Raw genomic sequence first — 16,554 nt, 5'->3', positions numbered from 1 at the left:
GGGGTGACGATATAATAATACGTTCAAATCAAAATGTGGAATATAAAAATGTAATAGCCTAAGTAATGGTTTAAAGAATATCGGGCATAGTTTTCCGCAATGTCAATGTTTTCCATCTCTGACCTTTAATAAGTATTGTATGTTCTATTTCTAATGTATCATGTTTACGAATAGAATCTGAAGATGATTAATTTGATAACACGACACGCCCTTTATTATCATCATCGTTAGAAGGCCAAACATGCAATTAATTGATATTTTGGCTTGATTATCAAGTCTCTGTATCTTTGTGATAATTTCTGTTCACTCATACTCATCAATAATTAAAACCAATGACACTATTCTAATTAACCTGATTGAAAATCTAACATTCATTTATCGAATCATAAAAAGCAAAACCAACCAGATCGTTTCCATGTAGGCCTATTTCAAATATAAAAAAATGTGTGCTATTTTAATGTAAAGGTCGCTGTTAGGTAAGCACATATTCCGAGTATAAAAATACCATAAGGTGAAAAGAACAGGACAATATTATTACCAGGTAGGCCTACTATATCTGGCTAACAGATACAGATGGCGATGTGAAATCAATGGAAACTAGTGTAAACTTTAAATTGCCCTGACATAAATTAAGTTAGGCCATCGATATTGAGTTATTAGAATGAAGTGAGTTATTGTTAGAAGGAACTTTTTAAAATCCTTTAAGTTATCTCGTTTTCCTTTCTCGGGTCGTACCCCGACAATTTCACTGTCGAGATAGAAATTGATTGTTTTTCATATAGTTTACCGACTATTTCCCTTTTATGAAGGTCGTAGGTCTAAATGTTGCATTTTGACGAAAACCAACTACCAATTGTCATGCATCATGTTATCCCAATAAATTATTCCATGTCAAATATATTTTTGTATATGCTATTGATGTATCTGTATGTTTTGTATACTGTTCTTAATGGACGTAATATGCAAATAAAAAGTTGAAGCTGTAAGAAAAGATACAGTGGGTAGAAATTCAAGTAAATTTTTGCGATAGTGTCGTTACCCTGGCAAACATGTTCACGCTATTGCTCAAATATATCACCAGATATGTGATGTTCATTACCCAATAGTTACAGTAAAGATAATGGGCTCTTAGTTTTATAAATATTATTTATTTATATCTCTTTCAGTAGGCCTATTGTGCAAATAGATATTGATCCTTTCGCTGTACTCGTTCGTAGAAGAATATTTCCCTAATCTCTGTTGGTTTTTTTTCAATTATTTTTTATATTTACCTAAGCTATGCAATCAGCAGAAAAATTACACATTTTGTACTAACTATTGTAGGCTATTATTTCTATTTTGTTTTCTATTGGACAGTTATATTATATTAAATGATCATCTATCAATTTCATTTGAATTATGATAATTAAATATACTCCAAATTGATTGATGCACCACTATATAAAATGCATTGTAATGTTTTATTCATTTTAATATCCTACCAGATGAAATAAAATGAATTTTTAAATGCGGCTCGCGAAATATCTGTCAACCTGTCTGGGTGAACAAGACAACGGGAAATCATCAAAGGCGACGTCTGCGCGAACTGTCAAAGCGGAAGTAACCTTTCAGTCAGTTTGATGAAGAAAAAATCAAGTCGTTTGAAGTTGGAATGGTCATCCAAAACATGTAAAACATTAATGATTGTTTTCATCTGATACATGTACTTCTGCTTGACATATTTATTTAAACGTTAACAAGAAGATAATTGTGGATAAGTTCATCTTTCATATCAATTTGTGAGACAAGCATAGCAAGTGTCATTTTTACGTTCTGATTTTTTTTATCTTTCTCTAAAAGAAGAGCTGTTTGTGACAGGTGTGAAAATTCCGAACGAAGGTGAGCACACAAATCGTTTTTCTTCTTCTCAAATTTAAATCATTATTTTTAAAATTTAAATAATTGGTAATCGTAAAGTATGTAAGAGGATCCGTGAACTTAAACAACAGAGAATCGTCTGCTTTTGTTTTGAGGAATTTTGTTTTTACATTAGGGGCATTACTACAGTACATAACATAAACATGGCAGCACCGTTGCCGTACAAATTACAATAATCTCTTAGACTTTGATTTAGGGCATACACAGCCACTTGACTCATTAAAAATAAAACTTCCCTTAATCCCTCCAAGTGCCTCTCTGACAGTGGAACACAAATTCTATTATTTAATGTCAATACTGTCTTTAAAACTATAGGACTTGGCTAATGTTAAATATGAACCACATTGACTATGAGTATGGCATAATATCATATAATAATTTATATACCATGTCTTTATCCCTTACAATTTGTACTGTTATATCAGCTTAGTATTCTCTTGTAACACGTTTTTACCCATCACCCGTGGTATACTTATATCTCAGCCGTACTAATTCTAGTACTATTCTCCCCCAGAAAACTTTAAAAAATAGGTGGTTCCAACTATAAGTAGTACTTTTATCTCAGCTGTATATTCCACAACAAAATGTTGTTGTATTTTAATATTAGCCATGTAGTTGTATTCTAATCAAATGCACTGTAATATCAATCATACTTTAGTAGGCCCATGTAGCCTACCACTTTTTTAACTATTATTATGGTACTGTTAAAATATCAACACATCATCATTGAGGAGTCAAAAGGTCGTATCTGGCATATTTTGCGAAATTCACTTTTTTGCTTCTTCAGAATGAGAATTTTCTTGCACATCTTTTCATCTGGTTGTTGTATTTCTAAGCCAATAAAAAGAGGTTTTATAGATACTGTTTCAAAATGTCATATATTATGTTGTGTTGTGTTCCAAAAAAAAAATTATTAAGAGTGAAAATGTTGTATTTTCTTGAAAAAAATCAACTGTGTATCTAAGCAAATCATTACAATCAAACGAAATATAGCCAGTATTGTTTTATGTTTAAATATGTATTATTAAAATTATTGTTGAGCCTCTATTATACTGTGTGAAATCTTTGAAAATGAAGCAGGTAAAGGTGAATATTTTCCTGAGATACATCTTTACTGTATAAAATTGCAAATAACTAGTTTTCACTCCTTATTTCTGCACTAGATGTTGAGCTTGATATGTGCGGATAGTTACATACTGTTTTAAAGGCTACACATACATTTTGTACATAATATTTGAGAAAAGCTTCAGAAATACAACATTTTACATACAACATTTTGGCATGACGGTTTTATAAGACATTTTGATTCTTAACCTCTGTGCTATTTTTGGCTCTCCTGGACAATTTCGCAAAATCCAGATACAACCTTTTGACTCCCGACCGACGACATGCTAAATTTAATAATTTACATGTTTTTATCCATCACACATGATAAGTACTATATTGTGTTTTCGTATTTTATTCTGCTATGTATTTCCCTGTATGAAATTTCCAATGAAGATGATTGTCATCCCACAAAATAAATCAACACATACATACAACATTCTGTGAAATAGCCAATTACATTTTTAACCAGAATCATTATTTTAAATTCATTGTCATTATTTTAGTGCCAATCAAAAACTTGTTTTAATATTACATCATTGTGAGTGCTGTGACATGTAGTCGGCATGTGTAAGTAATGACAAATCAGTCCATATCAATCAATTAATTTGTTATTGCTAACAACTATTCTAATAATAATGATTCATGACAGTGATAGAAACATAATCATTGATCTTCCATGTAATATCTGTCCGTTTATATAGGGCCTTATATAGCGTGTAGTAGAAAATAGAATCTGTCTTTTGCTAGTGGTCAGCTTGCCCAGAAAATCTATTCTTTTGACTCTTTGATTTTGTGGGTTTCTTAGTTAATTTGAGTCTGTAAATTTATTTTCTTGGGCATTACAAACATCATACTTTCAGTTAATAATTTATAAGGATAGAGGCTCGTACAGATGACAGAAACATCTTTATAAGGACTTGATAGAATATTAATTCAAATACCATATAAGGTGATGTTCTTGTTTGCATAACATGGACTACAAATTTGATTTTACTCTAAAACTGTTAATCTTTATTTTGTAAAAATAATTGAAAACTTCCCACACAGCATAATAAAAATTTGTCTTAAGATTGTGTAATTGACAAAAAAAAAATTGACTTCTTATAAATTTGGTGTCTACTACATGTACTGTAGTACTTAACCAGATTTATTCCATTTTTTGAGAGAAATGATAATGTTGGATTGAAAGTGAATATGTATAGACAAATGTAGTAAACATAGGTTGTTACCAGTAAGTTTGGTTTCTAGTTTTAGGTAGGGTATGCTAGGAGCAAGATGTTTTAGAGATTATTTTATTTATCTCTCTGATTACAGTACCTATTAGTGATTAGAGTTGTGAAGAATAAGGAATGCTTACTTGTTCAGTCTTTAAGGTCTAATACCACTTCTCTCATTTATTCCAACGGGTGGTTTTGTGTCCTTTTCACATTGGTCAGACTTTGTTTAAAACTCATTCATCTAGAACTGAGAACCTCAGATGACCTGTGAGCACTTGCAGTTACATACGTAAGCACATTCTTCTAAAGGATATTAGATCAAAACAATATTGTCAGTTGATGTGGAATCATTTATTTGCCCAACAAGGGTTCAATAAAAAAAAATTGAACTCTTAAAGGAGACAAATTTTACTATATATTTTAACCAGATTGTAATTTTTATTTTTTTTAAATACCCGGTACTTAAGTGTGTTATATCCTAGTTTTTAATTTTGTTATATTCAGACTGTGATTTAGATACTGGAACAAAAAGCTTAAGGTAATTGTGATTATAATATAAGCTTATATTGTAATATTCAGTTTTCTTCTGTTAATCACTGTATGTTGTTGGATGCAATATAGCCTGTTGGTGCTGACATACCCGTACATGTACCATCAAACATCATTTCATTCTCACATTTATATTGGAAGGTCACATGTAATGTACAGAAGCAAGTTAGAACTTTTACATGTATTACTGTATCAATATAGATTACACAACACATGGACTATAAAAGGTAATGACATACAGTACACTTCAAGCGGAAGTTCTAAATTTCCCCGAGGTCCGACCTGGGCGGAAATGAAAAATCGCGGACGTCAGTCAATCAATCCGCTCTGGCCACGCTCAAAATTCCGCTCTAAAATTCCTCCGCGAATTTAAATAAACCGCCGACCTCCGCGATTATTTTAAACCGCCGCCCACCGCGAAATTTTAAAAAGTCGGACTTTCCACGCATGTACAGTCGGCACATCCATAGCTGGTTTGAAATGGGTTTATTTATCGTGCGATTCAACGGCAGTGATATCGTAGTCGAATATCGGCATGCCAAAAGAAAGATTGTTAATTTAACACGGTTAGACACGCAGATTTTACTGGCTTATATTGAAAGATAACAAAAATCAAACAGGCTTTTAAATAATAAAATTAACAGAATTATGGCTGCACCGTACATTACTTCATCAATATGTTCGACATTTTTAAGACTTGCATCGATCTTCTATTTCAAACTCATTCAAATTACGAAAATTTCAAAGTTTACACACATAGATGCTGGTCTTACCGTTAGCGAAAGTTTTGTCCATCGAAATAGCCATTTCCATTCGGACAAATATGTCACACAATGCATTTTAAATTGATAAATCACACCCGAACAAGTAATATATGCCTTCATCTCCTGTTTTCAACCACACATAGCCAGAAGTCACCGTCAACCTTGCTGAACACATGTATCAGTCGGATAATACCTTGATTTCGGCACCAAAGAGTCTGGGTCAATGCATACTGTCAGTCAAGATTCCTAATTAATTACGTGAATTCACACGTGTCATCAAAAGGAATTGATAATTGACTAAAATAGAAGCCCCTTTAACAACAAATTGTTACCATGTCGTATTCTTGTAAACAATACTTTCTATTAATTTTATTTACGATAAAACTCGGGATTTAAAAATGTGGATATAAAAGATAATTCAATTTTTGAATCGGTACAGACTTAAAGGTTAGCGTATGCGCCGTGTGAAAAGAATACTTAATCATCATATTCGCAGGTGACATATTCTGTTAAAATCATTCGTTGAACCGGTGGTGATATTTTTTTTAATTTGGCACAAAAACCATCCCTTATATCGCACCGTGCCCCTTTAAGTCGGACTTTCCATGCATGTACAGTCAGCACATCCGTACATGTAAATGTTTTAAAATAGCTAGGTTTATTTATAGTGCAATTGCACCGCAGTCATCATATCGTAGTCGAATATCAGCTAATACGGCATGCAAAAAAAGATTGTTAATTTAACACGGTTAGACACGCAGATTTTGCTGTCTTACATTGAAAATATAACAAATATCAAAAATTGGCAGGCTTTTATATAATATAATAAACAGAGTTATGGCTGTACGATTCATTACTTCATCAATATGTTCGACATTTTTAAGACATTCAAAATTTATACACATAGATGTTGGTCTTACCGTGGGCGAAAGATTTTGTCCATTAAAATATCCATTCCCATTCTGACAAATAAGTTTCACAATGCATTGTAAATCGGTAAATCACACCTGAAGTATTATATCTTCGGATTTAAATCACAAATGAATTAAATGCACACCTCGCCAGAAGTCAACGTCAACCTTGACGCAAACATGTACATAATACCATGATGACCTATTCATTTCGGCACCAAAGAGTCTGAGTCAATGCATACTGTCAATCAAGTTTCCAAATTATGTGAATTCGCACGTGTCATCAAAAGGGAATTGATAATTGACTATAATAGAAGCCCCTTTAACAACAAATTGTTACCATGTCGTAGTCTTGTAGACAATACTTTAATTCTGAATTGTCAGTAAGTAATCATTACCCAAAATAGTTGACTTCATTAATAAAGAATAATTACAATTGGGGCGCCAACAAACTGGATTTTCACACTAAATAGGTGCGGTTGTCACGGCTAAATTACTAACAGGCTACGATGAATTAGGGTTAGGTTAGGGTTCCGATATCTTTATTTAGGGTTAGGGTTGGGTTAGGGTTCATTAGTCCACCGATATCTATCATTAGGGTTGAGTTAGGGTTAGGTTTATTGATACCCACATTATAGTATTTCTTATAGCGGCGGACTAGTGAACCCCTGTCGGTGATAATATTTTTAATTTGGCACACAAATCATCCCTTATAACTAACGCATGCTTTTTTGTGAGGCAATTTCCTTTGTTCTGTTTGATGTTCACTCTTTGATCAGTTACTATTAATCTAAGTTCTGTCCGGACAAGATCCCAGTCATAAGATCTGGTTGTTAGGTGTTTTATTAAAGGTTCTTCGATATGTTCATTGATAATTATTGGAAAGAAACCGAACCGGATTATTATTTAGGATATTTATCGTCAACTGTATAAATACGGTAAGCAGTTTGTGTGTTGCATTTATAAGTTAAAGTATAAAAAGAAATATTTGAAGGGGCTATTTAAGACATGATATTTTTAAGCCTTATACCTGTAACTGAAACGATTTGACGTGTTGATCTGTTTTGCAGTGTGGGGAATGGGGAATCTGTAAAGTCAAATACGAAACTGAAATAAGTAAACAATCTTCCAGCTTCTATCCAATATGACTTTTAATTTTGGGGACATAAAGTACATGTATATATTGAACGTTGGGAGCCGAATCGTCATTTTAATTGAATTACCGTTAAAGGAGAAAATATTCCTTCCTAGCAATTTATGCTAATTCGTTTATTTCTACGAATATCGTTAAATTGTTGTTCATAATTAAAACGGATAATCAATCAGTATATAAAAAAACAGCATATTTTAAAACACCCACGTGCAAATCGCTGCCTTCTATATATGTTTATTGTCGTTCATTTTCAGACATTGTTATCAGAATTCACGAAACATGGTTTCATTGTCTGCTTGTCGGATCAACTAATGACATATAAAATTGCTATGTGTCTGTGCTTTATGGTGTGATTCACGAATTAAATACCGATGTAGATGTACATTATAAATGAATAGAACATAACGGACATTTTAGGATATGAATACAATAATACATTGGTACACTTTAGTTAATAATCAAAACGGAATTTGAAAAGAGTATTATGAATATCTATGAATTACCGGTGAACTAAAACGACTAATATACTCGTGATATCGTTCCATTAAATATTTTTTTCTTTCTAATAACGTTGTGGCAATATGGACTAAATTACTCTGACTATTTCAAATCACTATGGACTATAATCCGCCGCGAATTTGATATTTCCACCGACTATAATCCGCCGCGAATTTAATATTTTCGCGGGCGATAATCCACCGCGAATTTTATATTTTCGCGGGCTTTTTTCCGCCCAGACCGTCTCTAATTCCGCGGAGTGTATATGGGTAAAACACCGCGATTTTTGAGCGGAAAAAACGCCCACAAGGACTATTTTCATACTTCCGCCTGAAGTGTACTGTAGAAAGAAAATAAAAGTAAAGAAACTATGTATAATTGTATTTTACGCTCTGTTTCTTAGGATTTTTAAGACTGCTCAATTTTTAAATTAAATGTATTCATCATGATAATTGGGTGAAGTTCTTGCCTAAAAGTACACATTTTCTAACTGCATAAATATGCATAAGCTTACAAAATGATATTACAAGTTGCTTTTTACTTTAATCATTCAATGGTTTCAAAGCAGATGCATGTATGTAAACATGATCAGTTGATTGATAAAGGTACTGTGGCATATACACAGCACTCTTTAATTTCATACTGTAATGATTTTGATTTTCTCACAATCAAAAGTTAAACATGCATTATGCAAGAGCAAAATCTGCTTATTACAAGTCTTTCTTTAGGCCTGAAATGTTATCTAAATTATCAATTAGACATTAATTAACTTATCCAGACCATAATAAACTCTTGATGTCAAGGCTAGCCTTCGATGTTGGCTGGATTAGATTCCTATATCCCGCTAACGGCTATTGATAATTAAATCAAAAAAAGTGGATAATCGAGACTATGCTGTTTATATTCATGATTTTAGTAATGATGACCGAGACTGCAAAAATTTCACCCACTTCTTTCTCGGCTCATAGTGGATCAATTTGACTGAAATTTTCAGCAAATTACCTTTACACTATCTAGTTTTTAACTATTATAGCGAGAACTGCCATCTCTTTATCTTATCTCCCATAATGTATCTTTAAAGATGAATTATGTAAGATAAAGGGCTGGTTCTTGCTAAAAAATATACCGGTACAATGAAACATGATATTGAAAATTTCGGTGAAATTACTTTATTCTGATTGAAGTTATATGTATGAGGGTTTGAAATGAAATGAAATGGGGTTAAACGTCCTACTGTTCTGCTCCGAACTGGACTTTCTTGGCCAATGCAGGGATCAAACACCAGATCTCCAGACTAGCGAGCCAGCATCTTACCCACTTAGCCACCGTGAACCCATGGTGAGGGTTTGAACTTTGAAGTAGATGTAAATGGTTTGGATCATCAAGTACTATTTCTACGATGATAAAAGTCTTGATTATTTATTTTAATGTAAAATTATTAAATAGTGTGTGTGATCTAATTCATTCAATATCTTGATGGCCTGAAGAGTTTATTATGGGCTTGTCATGTGAATAAAATAATAGTTTATATGACATTTGAAGCCAGAAAAGAGACCTGCAATGGACAGATGTAGCTCTCGCATAATGCATCTAATGATGAATATGATGTTTTTGTGTATTTTGATATTTTAGAATTACACAATTATCTATGGTACCTTGGTTATATGTATTTATTTTCAACCTACGTGTGTTGGAACAATTAAAGTATTAGAATGCTAGGTAAAAAGTAAAAGTTAGACAACTGGTCTAAGCCCAAAGTACACCTACATGTATCTGTATTAATATAAAACCATACAACTGTAGATCTAGACAAGATAACTTTCAGATAAAAGATTCCTATCTTTTTATTGTTTTTGTTTAGTACTGTCCATTGAATGATGTATTATTAAAATCTGATTGACCTTTGTATGCCATCACTTTTGACTTGTGACAAAGTGACATTGTGAATGTGAAATAGAGTCCTGTCCACCCCGGAAAGAAAGGTCATCAAATTGTCATCATTTCCATCTTTGTTTTAAATGTAGTAATCTTTATCATTATCAGTGTCAATTAAGATCTGCTGTTCAAAAATTGAATGAACCCACAGCTACCCTGGCGAAGTATTTAATGTAATATCTGATAAAATTTTGATTTGAAATAAAAGATTCATGTATTGTAGCCCTCAGTCCAGCCAAAGTCTATAATTGAAAATTATAATATGCAGGGATGCTGGATAGAATTGAAGTTTTATTTGTGTAACAGAGACTATTTGCAGTGTAACTTCCTTAAAAGTGGCTTATTCTGTTTGGGTAGGTATTTAGCTATTCCCTACCAGTACCACCCTCATAACCCCATCCAACAATCCTGCTTTTGACCATCATGAATTTCAACCTCTTTAGATTTTGGGGAAAGGGCCATTACTCCTAGCCACTGACATCTTGTTCAGGTATTTAACCTAGCACTTGGCCAAAGACGATAGATAAGGTCACTTGACATGAGAGGAAAAGTGGATTGGTTTGTTTTAAAGGGACCAAACCCGAAGGTAAATACAGGGTTCTTGTCGATCTATTTGATGTATTAATATATCAACAAAGACGACCCACTGAGTTATTCAATACATAATACAAGTGAGTTGTTCCACAGCCTCTTCTATAGTATAAAGATCTTGAGTAGAGTGTACGTAGGTAGGTGTTGATGAGATTCATTCAACACAATATAGAGACGATTTTGTTATATTTGAATTGATTTAAACAATTCTTTTTAAAGGGGCATTAGTTAAGATTAGACAAAGAGCTGACAGTTCTCGTCTCGCTATAATAGTTAAAATATATATTGTGAAAAGGGAATATGTTGCCTCGATCATCATTCCTACCATTGTTACGATAATAAACACAGTCTTGATTATGCATTTTTAAATTTATTTCATAATCCACAAAATGTATTCAAAATACACTGTATTGGCATCAGATGGCATTGAGAGTTGATTATGGTCTAATTAATAATATATATAACATTCAAGACCTGCAATAGGCAGATTTAGCTTTTGCATAATGCCTGTTTAAAGATACATCATGTAAGATTTAGATAAAGAGCTAGTCATTCTTGCTATAATAGTTCGAAAATAGATAATGTAAAATGAATAATTTGAAAATTTCATTCAAATTACTCTATTGCGAGCGTAGATACTAGCCTTTGAAAGTTTGACAAGACGTGTGCAATAATTTCAACCACCGCACTGGTTGTTCGAAGCTATGTCTCGCTCCTCCATTTTTAGCTTAAATCAAAATATGGCTTAACTGTTCTAATCTATTTAATATCGGAGAAATCCGATGCCATCGAGAGTTGATTATGGCCTGGATAAGTTAATTAATGTCTAATTAATAATTTAGAAAACATTTAAGGCTTAAAGGAAGACCTGCAATGGGCAGATTTAGCTCTTGCATAATGTATGTTTAAGTGACTTATTTAGGTTTTAAAAATGAAAAGTTAAACATGTAAATATATAACACAATCCACATATATTCACTAAGGATGAGCAGTGTGAGCTCAAAATATATAGTCATTTAGAAGTGCTTTCTTGATTTGCCTAATGCACCTTAAGTAATTCCAGTCTTTATTGTTTTAGTGACTTACCACTATCCTTGTGCAAGGTTAGATATGGCTATCAAGGCACTTTAGAAGAGCATGGAATTTGGGGACTAGCACACGACATAAGATGTTGTACAACCAAAGGACTAAGATTTCTATGACCCATTCACATAGAATAACCCTTTTGATTTGTTAAAACATACCTGGGGAAACTCCTTTAACTTTTATAATAACTACTGACTGTAGGGAGTGTTGGGGATATTGTCCTTATTTACATTTGGATGGAATACCACAAATCAAATCTAAACATAGTTGTTAAATAAACTAGGAACATTCTCTTTAATATTGGCAAACTGCCATTATCTCTTTATGTTAGTCAATGATTTTATCAGATTTACACCAGGATGTCTATACATGTAATTGATGATGGTTTCTGCATTTTCCATTCAAGAGCAAATTGGGATAATATAACTAGATCATTTTGTAATTAATTAATTTGATTTCGAAAGGCTGTTTAATAATTTGAGAAAACCCAGAGAAAAGGCTGTGCAGCATGCAGCTTACTCCTTTTGGTAGGACCCAATGTAGGTTAGTAATTAGTATCATTTTCAGTATAACCTGTATTTTACTTGAAATTGAAATTAATACATGCATCAAAATTATATTAAATAATCTAAGCCATATCATCTGAATCGTTCTTATTTATTATTACTTTTAGAAAAAGTGTAGGTCTTAGAAAGATAAAAAGTAAGTTCACTTGCTGAGCTGAAGCATTTAGAAAGTGAATAAAATTATGAATTTTGTGAGGTTTATTTTACGAAGTGTAATCTGAATATGGTTTCATTAAATGGGAAGATTATTCAACATGTCCTTGTTCACCACACAAAAATAACTGCCGTAAACAAAAACCAGATTCATTAAAATTACCATAAATAAATATTTGACAAAGAATTAAAAGTTTAAAAATAAATGTGTCAAAGTGGTTTGTTAAAAAAAAATATAGGGCAGTAAAAAGTTTTGTGGAAGGATGTCTTTGTTGTAAGAAGCAGGGGTTAAGGTAAAGGCAATGTTTGTTTTGGTGTAAGTTGGAATGAGGTTGATGGGTCACTCTCTGCAAATATTTAGAAGGTCTTTTGACACTTCTCTGACAATCCTCATTAAGCATGCAAATATTTAGATCACACTCACATATTACATTTGTCTCATTTCAACAATAGGGCAATAATTATAGCTAGTTGAATTGCCATTGCAAGGACTAATAATGTAATTAAAGTAATATTAATATAATGTCATACATATCACTTCCCTGGTCTCTGGAAGTTGCTTGTTGACGACATACATTTCATTACCCAGGTCCCAGGAAGTCGATCAGGGACATACATTTCATTATCCCAGTTTCTGGGAATTGCTCATTACCACATTAATTAATACCATGATTAGTGTTCAAAGAACATAACAGTGGTGACAGTGATGGGATATTCTTATTTCCCTACATCATACAGAATTTCCATGCTATATGTTATATTTCCCTTGGTTGTACTAGCTTGTACTGTACTACAGCTGGATAGACTAGAATCGGGATAAAGTTTCTTTTTCAAGGACACAAGGATTTGACTTCAACCAGAATAGAACATACAACTGTGTGGTTATATTACTGATTATAATATATTGGCCATGTACTTTCTTGAATTTTATTCTTGACTAATGAGAATGCTCTATGATTTAGGGTAGTCACACAAAGTAGATGAATAATAATGAATCTATGATCTTGTAATATGTAATAGTAATACTGACAGGATAATATATTTTTATTAACTAAGCTAATCCTCTTTGAATTAGGTCAGATTACAGTTTTAAATTTAGGTTGATTAAATGTGTTGTTTCAGTTAGTGAGGGATCAGTTCTATGATTAAATTTGTGTTTTAAATTATTGACTTCAAGTCAGTTACATGTGTATCTCAATGCTGGTATTTAAATTATATTTACAGCCAGATAGGCTGCCCATTTAATAAAATCGAATCGACAATTTTATTTTTTTAAACCAAAGTCCAAGAGATCATGTTCTTATAACTATAACTATAAGCTTACGTTTTAACTATTTCAGTCAAAATGATATTACCTGGTAAATTACGTTTATTTTATGAATGAATGCAAACCTGTAGACTTATTATGTCAGTATTTTGTTAATGAATTTTCCATTTTTGTCAATCATTCACATTTTTTATACTGGTTATGGAGATATTGCCCATCTGCAGTTGGTTGTTTGTGAGAATGAAAACGGGATTAATGGGAAGTCAAAAGATCCTCTCTATCTCTCATGTAAATTCAAGGTTTCAAAGACTTCAGTACTAACAACATATTATAGGCTATCTACTGTATTTACATGTAGGTAGGTCTTAAAATAGCAATTTTAATTGTAACTGACAGAAAGTCAGATAATCATGGAAAGTATCAATAAGATTAAGAAATCAGAAAAAGAAAAAAATGCCTGTGTCTGCCAGAATAACATGTAGCATCATGTACTAGAGGCATTGTGTCAGACAAAGCCTGACATTGTCAGTGAAAGGTGACTTATAAATTTTCAAGCTTGGGTGATATGTATACAATAGGTAGAGAGGTAACATAATAAATAAAAATAAATCATTATTACCGTAAACTAAGCACGTTTTGCTTTTTCAAGGTTCAGCTTAACAAGTTGTTAATTCACCCAAATAAAACATGCTTTTTTTTCTTTTTTTTTGTAATTTTAAGTTTTCTCTGACGGAAATAAACAAAATTTGTTGTTTATATAGACTTTTATTGTTTACATAGGTGGAGACCAAACATTCTAATTAAATCAGATTTTTATTTCGTTACGGCTTAGAAACGTGATTGTTGCACTCAGAATTGGTCAAGAATTTGTTATGGTTTAATAATGTAACTGCATCAAAATATGCCGAATTTTGGCTTTTGATTGGTCATTTAGATCATGTGATCTGAGTACAGACGTCAAAAAGTCAGACACAATGCTGCACAAAATCAGAAATTTTAATCTGATTGGGCCTGTATTTGAGTCAAGAATTGTGGTTTTGATCCCAAGCTTCTATGTGACAAGGAGTAGGGTTGCTTGTGTAATTTCTCCAGTATACTTGTACTCCAACTGCTAGTTTCTGTTAATGAGTGTAACTTTTGGTTGCTTTTTTTCCAGAATCTTTTTAATTGAAGTTCATTCATTTCATACTGTATTTGATTGAATAAATGTCAATGTTCTATAAGTTTTCTGCAATAATTGTCATTCGAATAAGTACACAGTGAACTACATCCTAGTTTTATTTTGTAATAAATTTCTATATGCACAGATAACACTCAAACTGGGAGTTAATCTTTCAGAAGAGTTTGTTATTGGGAGTGTAACAGGAAGGAATATGTAAATTCCGATAGCTTCTTTGTCAAGTTGTACATTTTTTCCAACATGTAATGTTGAAATAATGGGTGTACACTCACTGTACAGTCAGTGAGTGAGCTGATTATGTATAAGATTAAGAGGATGTTGAAATTAAATTACTTAAAGGAGGTACTAGCGGCTTTTTTTTCAAAGAACAGTTCATTTTATTTTATTAAAAGTAACTTCTTTCTTAAAGATACATTATGGGAGATAAGATAATGAGATGGCAGGTCTCGCTATAATAGTTAAAAACAAGATAGTGTAAAGGTAATTTTCTGAAAATTTCAGTCAAATTGATCCACCATGAGCCGAGAAAGAAGCTTGTGAAATTTTTGGCATAGTCTCAGTCATCATTACTAAAATCATTAATATAAACAGCAAGTCTCGATTATCCACTTTTTTGATTTAATTATCAACGGCCGTTAGCGGTATATATATAGGAATCTAATCCAGCCAACATCGAAGGCTAGCCTTGACATCGAGAGTTTATTATGATCTGGATAAGTTAACTAATGTCTAATTGTTAATTTAGATAACATTTCAGGCCTAAAGAAAGACTTGTAATAAGCAGATTTTGCTCTTGCATAATGCATGTTTAATAAAAAGGAACTATTTTTATTTAATTGGCCTTGATGGAAATACTGGGTCAATATAAAGGACTTTGCAATGGTTGAATTGCTGTCAAAATATGATGTATCACTATGACGTAATGTAATCAGGTTCAGTAAAAGTGAAATCTATAGCAAAGAATTATATTTTTTTATTCTTGCATGTAAGAAGGGATTGGGAGATAAATAAAATCTCCTACGAGTCTTTTTTGATATAAAAAAATATCAACACTCGTCGATAAAGTAAAAAAACCTCAGCAGAGCCTCATTTTTTTCACTTTATCGACTTGTGTTGATATTTTTTGATATCAAAAAAGACTCGTAAGAGATATAAACTATTATTTAGACATTTATTCACCTGACAAGCAAGCCTATAATTAACTCTCTAGTTCATTGTAAGGCAGAGGCTTAATAGTTAAATGGATGAAAACATGGTCGACATTTAATGATTTAATTTAAAGATGGTGAAGCAAGGCTAAGTCTCGATAAACAAGTACTACAATTATAATGCCACATCTTGTTAAAACTTGAAATGGCGATAACCTCGCTCACAATAAAGTAATTGGAATGAGATTTTCAATATATATATTCATTTTGCATTATCAATTTTTAAACTATTATTATAGCCAATGCGGCCAGGTCTTTATCTAAATCTTAGATGAGCCATCTTTAAATAAGGGTACTTTTATAACAACAGTGAAAAGAATACATCATTTGGTTTGAAGTTGCATGTAACTTACTTGAAAAACAGCATGTTGATTACCATTTTTTTAAAACAATTAACCAAACCTGCAGGCAGTAAAGCTTTTTTTTTTATAAAAATCTATGAATCTAATTTA

At 32.2% G+C, this 16,554-nt stretch overlaps 1 protein-coding gene across 2 annotated transcripts in view; it reads left to right on the top strand.

The window, feature by feature from the left end:
- The first annotated feature begins 1,616 nt into the window (after positions 1 to 1,616).
- LOC126808768 (rho GTPase-activating protein 18) overlaps positions 1,617 to 16,554 on the top strand; it is a 36,235-nt gene continuing 21,297 nt past the window's right edge. The window contains exon 1 of one of the 2 annotated variants that reach the window (XM_050533713.2): positions 1,617 to 1,878. The gene's annotated coding sequence lies outside the window, so the exon portion shown is untranslated. Of the gene's footprint in view, positions 1,879 to 11,984; positions 12,272 to 16,554 lie in introns of those variants that run through there. The other variant, XM_050533716.2, reaches the window with a different exon arrangement.

This window comes from Patella vulgata, chromosome 1, assembly GCF_932274485.2.
Source record: "Patella vulgata chromosome 1, xgPatVulg1.2, whole genome shotgun sequence".
NCBI classification, from domain to species: Eukaryota; Metazoa; Mollusca; class Gastropoda; family Patellidae; genus Patella; species Patella vulgata.
The sequence above is the reverse complement of the archived record's forward strand: the minus strand, read 5'-3'. Positions and strand labels throughout refer to the sequence as shown.